The sequence below is a fragment of the Coregonus lavaretus genome, assembly GCF_964263955.1.
Source record: "Coregonus lavaretus genome assembly, chromosome: 17".
Taxonomy (NCBI): Eukaryota; Metazoa; Chordata; class Actinopteri; order Salmoniformes; family Salmonidae; genus Coregonus; species Coregonus lavaretus.
The window spans coordinates 37,034,887-37,042,620 of record NC_140004.1 but is presented as its reverse complement, the minus strand read 5'-3'; the positions used below and the strand labels follow the sequence as shown (position 1 = coordinate 37,042,620).

Sequence of the window (7,734 nt, the reverse complement as noted above, 5' to 3'; positions counted from 1 at the left end):
ATGGGGTAACTGGTCACTCTTACAGAGCGCCAGTGTTCATCTATGGAGATGGGAGAATATCAAGAAGCTGATTAAACAGCATCATTACACAGGTGCACCTTGTGCTGGGGACAAGAAAAGGCCACTCTAAAATTAGCAGTTTGGTCACAATTCCACAGATGTCTCAAGTTGAGTGTGCAATTGGCATGCTGACTACAGGAATGCCCACCAGAGCTGTTGGCAGATAATTTAATGTTAATTTCTCTACCATAAGCCACCTCCATTATTTTAGAGAATTTGGCCGGCCTCACAACCGGCCTCACAACCGCAGACCTCATGTAACTAAGCCAGCCCAGGATCGCCACATCCAGCTTCTTCACCTGCGGGATCGTCTAAGATCAGCCACCCTGTACAGCTAATGAAACTGGGTTTGCAGAACCGAATAAATTCTGCACAAACTGTCAGAAACCGTCTCAGGGAAGCTCATCGTCCTCACCAGGGTCTTGACCTGACTGCAGTTTGGCGTCGTAACCAACTTCAGTGGGCAAATGTTCACCTGCAATGGCCACTGGCACGGTGAAGAGTGCTTTTCACAGGTTAATCCCAGTTCCAAAGTATAACGGGCATACCGCGTGTATTGTGTCGTGTGGGCGAGCGGTTTGCTGATGTCAACGTGGCGGTGGGGTTTTGGTATGGGCAGGCATACGCTACAGACAAGAGTATTTTAAATCAATTTGAATGCCCAGTGATACTTTGATGAGAGCCTGAGGCCCATTTTTGTGCCATTCATCCAGCACCATCACCTCATGTTTCAGCATAATGCACAGCCCCATGTCTCAAGGATCTGTACACAATTCCGGGAAGCTGACAATATCCCAGTTCTTCCACAGCCTAAATACAGACAAGTCACCCATTGAACACGTTTGGGATGCTCTGGATCGGTGTACGACAGAGCGTTCCAGTTCCCGCCAATATCCAGCAACATCGCACAGCCATTGAAAAGGAGTGGGACAACATTCCACAAACAGCGTGAGCAACTCTAGGCATAGGAGGTGTCGCACTGCATGACGGAAACGGTTGTCGTACCAGATACTGACTTTTTCCTGCTCCACACCCCTACCTTTAAGCAGTCTGACCAACAGATGGACATCTGTACTCCCAGTCCGGCGAAATCCATAGAGTAGGGCCTGATTAATTTATTTCAATTGACTGATTTCCTTAAATCTCAGTAAAATGATGCATTTATATTTTTGTTCCGTGTAAATTCACTGGATTTTCACATTTTGCTTCCAGTCTAAGACCAAAAGGAAAGATTTTATGACCAAATGTTCAAACCGGTTAACACATAACATTTAACGCATAGGAAGGAGTTGTTGAGTGAATTATTCCTTACATTTGACATATATCATGAATACAGATTATTGACACTTTTCTATTGCGCGTGGGGGACTGGCGCCAGAGTTGCTGACCATGGGGCTGGAGCTAGGCATGTTGAGCAGGTTCACCTCCTTGGTCCCCCTACTTTTGCCATGGTAGCCGATGTCATCCGTTTTCCCGTAGGCATAGATCAGCTTCAATGGACCGTCCTATGATGGGGATCGAACAAAACATACAAGAGAACAGAAGAAAAAAAACAGGTTAAGGACTGCGTTTAGAAAAGTCCTAGTAGGCACTAAGTAGGGCCTATATCAGCCATCAACAAGATTCAAGGGCCGATTTCTCTCTTGAGCGGATGATCGGCGGCCGTTTCAAACCTTGCTTACATTTGTATACGATCACATGAGTCTACGCCGTGGGAATACTTGAACAGATTTCTTAAATTAAAGTCACTTGCAGCGGATTTCCCAGTGTTTACAGTCATGTCCAACAATGAAAATTGTGCCCTCTGATAACGTCGGAGGCCAAATAAAACCAGCCGCGGTCCAAATTCACTCTGCGGGCCACCAGTTGGGGAACCATATCCAACATAATGTTGTCATTGACGTTATGACTCCATAGTCTTTAATAATGCCTTTTTAAATGCTACGTTTGTTCATCTCCGAGAACCACGTAGGGTTACAAAAGCCTCCATGTTTATGCAGTTTGTGGTGAACTACTCAATAAAATAACTAGTAAGTGGATATAAATGACAGATGGTCTAGCTCAGGGTTTCACCAACTTAACTCACGGTAATGCGGAAGTCATCCTTGTCACATGACTGGATGGCCCTCCAGAAGGTCATGGTGGTTTGACCGTCTGCCTCGGTCAGGGACAGGAGGGTGTAGTCCTGTTTCTCATCCACCAAGGGAAATCCGTTGCTTGTGGCATGATAATCCTGAAGGAAATACAACAAAAATACTGATGTTATCTGGAGTATTTCTAGAGCCTACTAGACTTGTTTTATTAGGTGTGCTTGGTGAAAGCACAACTTTAGAAACTGTTCATTATCACTATTATGCTGCTGCCACCACCTGTAGCACCAGAACCATAAGCTATCAACACCAGAAAGTCCAGACTGCCACTGGTCAGGTTGCTTGAAGAAACTGACACTAATACTGGTCACACTACAACCATATTTGCATGACTCCCAGTGCGTGCCAGGGACATGGATGTGGGGAATTCTGGTCACTACAGCTTTCTTTACAAAGGAAGCCCAATTTAAAAATATTTTCCAATCAGATTTTCCCAGATCTTCTTCAGAAGTTCTGATCAGTCAAATGACCGATTAGTGAAAAAATATCATAATTGAGCAGCCTACATAAAAGCAGCCTTCTTACTAGTCGTCAACTGTTTCAGCTAGAAACCCCATTTAAACTAACATGCAAACCGATCTGGAATAGTGTGCTTGTATACTGACCACAACCATAAAACCTTTTCTAGTTATACTTAAAAATGTTATATAGAGTTCAGCTCTTCTCTAAAACTTGACTAGGTGAAACACATTCACATGTAGTTTGCCAAATGTTTGAGGTGTTGAAAACCACTACACTGTCACAGTAGCCTATTCTTAAAACCTACAATATAACTACCTCTAACTAAAAGCTAGGACGCAGGATCATATATAGACCTACTTCTACAATAAGTACTACATTACCACTGATACTTGTCTAATTGTAACGATTACAGGTTAATGGTTTAGATACCTTGAAGTAGTTGGCTTTTGGTCCGACCCCTCCAATAACGATATCCGCTCCAGCCATGTCTCCATTTGGGCTGAACCCAAATCCCACAAAGCCAGTGGTCTTGAAGGTCAGCTGGAACGTGATGGTGCCCTGGACTTCCCTGAACCCCCACTTCAGGGTGACATTGTTGTCCACGTCAAGGTGCTCCATGAAGGGCATATGGATGTCCGGCTGTGCCCCGATCACTGGAGTCCAAGTCAGGAGCAGGGAGAGGAGTAGAAGGATCATCCTGTCTGTCACCCACAGATAGACCCTGAGAACTCAACCAGCTCAGAGACAAAAACTCCAGGTCAAACAAACAGCTATCTCGCCACGGAGCGCCGCTAAGATTCTGACACACTCACTGCCCTTGTCCGAATACCCGTGCTTGCGTCCTAAATAGTTAGTAGGCTTTTCGGGTATGCGAAAATACGTTTTATAGTATGTGAAACTAAATCAATTTAGACCCAGGTGTGTTTGACAACATATGATAATCAGAGAAAGGAGACGCCATTGCGTTGTTTCCCGCCATTTAGCTACAGCCAGTCCCCTTCTCTGATTATCAGCTCTTGTCAAACATACCTGGGGTGCATGCATTTCGCTTCAACGTTTGCTAATTTGCGTGATGGTTTGTAGCGCTACTAAACGACACGTTTCCTCAAAACGGTGGGCACCGTTCTTCAACAGTTTGCCTTTGAGGTACGTTTTCTCCCGTTTGGTGGGTGTGGAGAGGTGAATAGGGGAATATGCTGTCCATATAACCAGGTTTCCATCCAACATTTCATGCAAGTAAAGTACATTTCGAATAAAAAATGTCATGACAGGCCTGATGGAAACAGAACATTACATTTTTTCGGTAAACTTTACAAATGTCGACAAAACAAAATGCACTAGAGGAGGTAAAATGATTGATGCTAAAATTGTCGGTTATTATGCGCAAATATTGATATAATAACCATCATATGGAAGTAGACTTCGAGCCACGCGATGACATGTTGTGTAGTCCTCCCCACTAAAACTCATCGGGATTCATTAGGTTACAGATTAAATAAATTATGATGAACTTCACAGGTGATGAGCTTGATGCTCCTTTCCACGAAATATCAAGGGTCTTATTCTGGTGAAATGATAATCGATGCTTGGCTGCCATTTGACAAATAAAAATAATCTCGCTCTTTTGTCAATAATAGGCTAATAATCTCATCATGTGTAGGCTGTATGTGCGCTCTAGCCAAAAGCGCGCAGATAGCGCTGTTGGTTACAGCGCACGTGCCAATCCCAGAGTGTGCACACGCTATAACGCATTTTTGCGGGGGTGAGAAAACCATCAGTAGAGTTGAAAATGCTATGGAAACCCATTGAACTTGTATTTTTTATTAGGTACATGGGAATTTAACCGCAAAAGGTATTTCGTGTGCACTCCGCTGTCACGCACAGCCTTTTATCTGACAGAAACATGAGAATGTGTGAAAATGCGGATATTTCTTTTAACGGATTTTAGAATATTACATGAAAATCTGTTGTCAAATGGATGGAAACCTAGCTACTGATACGAAATGTGGCTTTTCATATAGTGCATAATGTCACAATTATGATACAAAATTACATTGGAAAAAAAGGTAACTAAAGATAATTACTACTTTTATATAAGATAAAGAATATTTCAGGTGGAACACATTGAGAAATGGTTGGAGCTAATGATGAATGTAAAGAACATACCTACACAGCAAAAGTGTTAATTTAACACCAGGCATGTTAATTTTAACATTCTTCCAGTGTTTATATAGGTCCACTCTCATCAGTGTTAATTTAACACTTTTTGTAGCGTTAATATTGAAACACTCTCTGAATATTAAGATATAACACTTGAGGTGATGTTCAAATGACCCATGAGAGTGTTTTTTCAACACTCATGCAATGTTTACACAATTAATCTTCTCCTTTCCCCCTTTCCCCCTTCTGATAAGCTGTAGACCACACTATTTACCAAGAGAGTTTTCATCTATATTTTTCATAGCTGTCTATTTACCACCACAAACCAATGCTGGCATTAAGATTGCACTGAATGAGTTGTACAAGGCCATAAATCAACAGGAAAACGCTCATCCAGATGCAGCGCTCCTAGTGGCCGGGGACTTTAATGCAGGGAAACTTAAATCTGTTCTACCTAATTTCTACCAGCATGTTAAATGTGCAACCAGAGGAAAAAAAACTCTAGACCACCTTTACTCCACACACAGAGACGCATACAAAGCTCTCCCTCGCCCTCCATTTGGCAAATCTGACCATAACTCTATCCTCCTGATTCCTGCTTATAAGCAAAAACTAAAGCAGGAAGCACCAGTGACTCGGTTAATAAAAAAGTGGTCAGATGACGCAGATGCTAAGCTACAGGACTGTTTTGCTAGCACAGACTGGAACATGTTCCGGAATTCTTCAGACAGCATTGAGGAGTACACCACATCAGTCACTGGCTTCATCAATAAGTGCATCGATGATGTCGTCCCCACAGTGACCGTACGTACATACCCCAACCAGAAGCCATGGATTACAGGAAACATCCGCACTGAGCTAAAGGGTAGAGCTGCCGCTTTCAAGGAACGGGACTCTAACCCGGACGCTTATAAGAAATCCCACTATGCCCTCCGACGAACCATCAAACAGGCAAAGAGTCAATACAGGACTAAGATTGAATCGTACTACACTGGCTCTGACGCTCGTCGGATGTGGCAGGGCTTGAAAACTATTACAGACTACAAAGGGAAGCACAGCCGCGAGCTGCCCAGTGACACAAGCCTACCAGACGAGCTAAACCACTTCTATGCTCGCTTTGAGGCAAGCAACACTGAAGCATGCATGAGAGCACCAGCTGTTCCGGATGACTATGTGATCACGCTCTCCGTAGCCGATGTGAGTAAGACTTTTAAGCAGGTCAACATTCACAAGGCCGCAGGGCCAGACGGATTACCAGGACGTGTACTCCGAGCATGTGCTGACCAACTGGCAAGTGTCTTCACTAACATTTTCAACAGGTCCCTGACTGAGTCTGTAATACCAACATGTTTCAAGCAGACCACCATAGTCCCCGTGCCCAAGGACTCTAAGATAACCTGCCTAAATGACTACCGACCCGTAGCACTGACGTCTGTAGCCATGAAGTGCTTTGAAAGGCTGGTCATGGCTCACATCAACAGCATTATCCCAGAAACCCTAGACCCACTCCAATTTGCATACCGCCCCAACAGATCCACAGATGATGCAATCTCTATTGCACTCCACACTGCCCTTTCCCACCTGGACAAGAGGAACACCTACGTGATAATGCTATTCATTGACTACAGCTCAGCATTCAACACCATAGTGCCCTCTAAGCTCATCACTAAGCTAAGGATCCTGGGACTAAACACCTCCCTCTGCAACTGGATCCTGGACTTCCTGACGGCCCGCCCCCAGGTGGTAAGGGTAGGTAACAACACATCTGCCACACTGATCCTCAACACGGGGGCCCCTCAGGGGTGCGTGCTCAGTCCCCTCCTGTACTCTCTGTTCACCCATGACTGCATGGCCAGGCACGACTCCAACACCATCATTAAGTTTGCCGACGACACAACAGTCGTAGGCCTGATCACCGACAACGATGAGACAGCCTATAGGGAGGAGGTCAGAGACCTGGCCGTGTGGTGCCAGGACAACAACCTCTCCCTCAACGTGACCAGGACAAAGGAGATGATTGTGGACTACAGGAAAAAAAAGAGGACTGAGCACGCCCCCATTCTCATCGACGGGGCTGTAGTGGAACAGGTTGAGAGCTTCAAGTTCCTTGGTGTCCACATCACCAACGAACTATCATGGTCCAAACACACCAAGACAGTCGTGAAGAGGGCACGACAAAGCCTATTCCCCCTCAGGCAACTGAAAAGATTTGGCATGGGTCCTCAGATCCTCAAAAAATTATACAGCTGCATCATCGAGAGCATCCTGACTGGTTGCATCACCGCCTGGTATGGCAACTGCTTGGCCTCCGACCGCAAGGCACTACAGAGAGTAGTGCGTACGGCCCAGTACATCACTGGGGCCAAGCTTCCTGCCATCCAGGACCTCTATACCAGGCGGTGTCAGAGGAAGGCCCTCAAAATTGTCAAAGACTCCAGCCACCCTAGTCATAGACTGTTCTCTCTGCTACCGCACGGCAAGCGGTACCGGAGTGCCAAGTCTAGGTCCAAAATACTTCTCAACAGCTTCTACCCCCAAGCCATAAGACTCCTGAACAGCTAATCATGGCTACCCGGACTATTTGCACTGCCCCCCCACCCCATCCTTTTTACGCTGCTGCTACTCTGTTAATTATTTATGCATAGTCACTTTAACTCTACCCACATGTACATATTACTTCAACTACCTCAACTAGCCGGTGCCCCCGCACATTGACTCTGCACCGGTACCCCCCTGTATATATATAGCCTCCCTACTGTTATTTAATTTTACTTCTGCTCTTTTTTTATCAACACTTTTTTGTTGTTTTATTTTACTTTTTCATTTTTAAAAAAATGCACTGTTGGTTAAGGGCTGTAAGTAAGCATTTCACTGTAATGTCTGCACCTGTTGTATTTGGTGC

At 44.8% G+C, this 7,734-nt stretch overlaps 1 long non-coding RNA gene across 1 annotated transcript; it reads right to left on the bottom strand.

The window, feature by feature from the left end:
- Positions 1 to 1,476: 1,476 nt before the first annotated feature.
- Positions 1,477 to 3,144, bottom strand: LOC311144651. The gene is made up of 3 exons (XR_014614517.1): positions 3,102 to 3,144; positions 2,147 to 2,293; positions 1,477 to 1,565 (listed from the first exon to the last, which is right to left on the bottom strand). It is a non-coding gene; the product is annotated as an uncharacterized lncRNA (long non-coding RNA).
- Between the last annotated feature and the right edge of the window lie 4,590 nt (positions 3,145 to 7,734).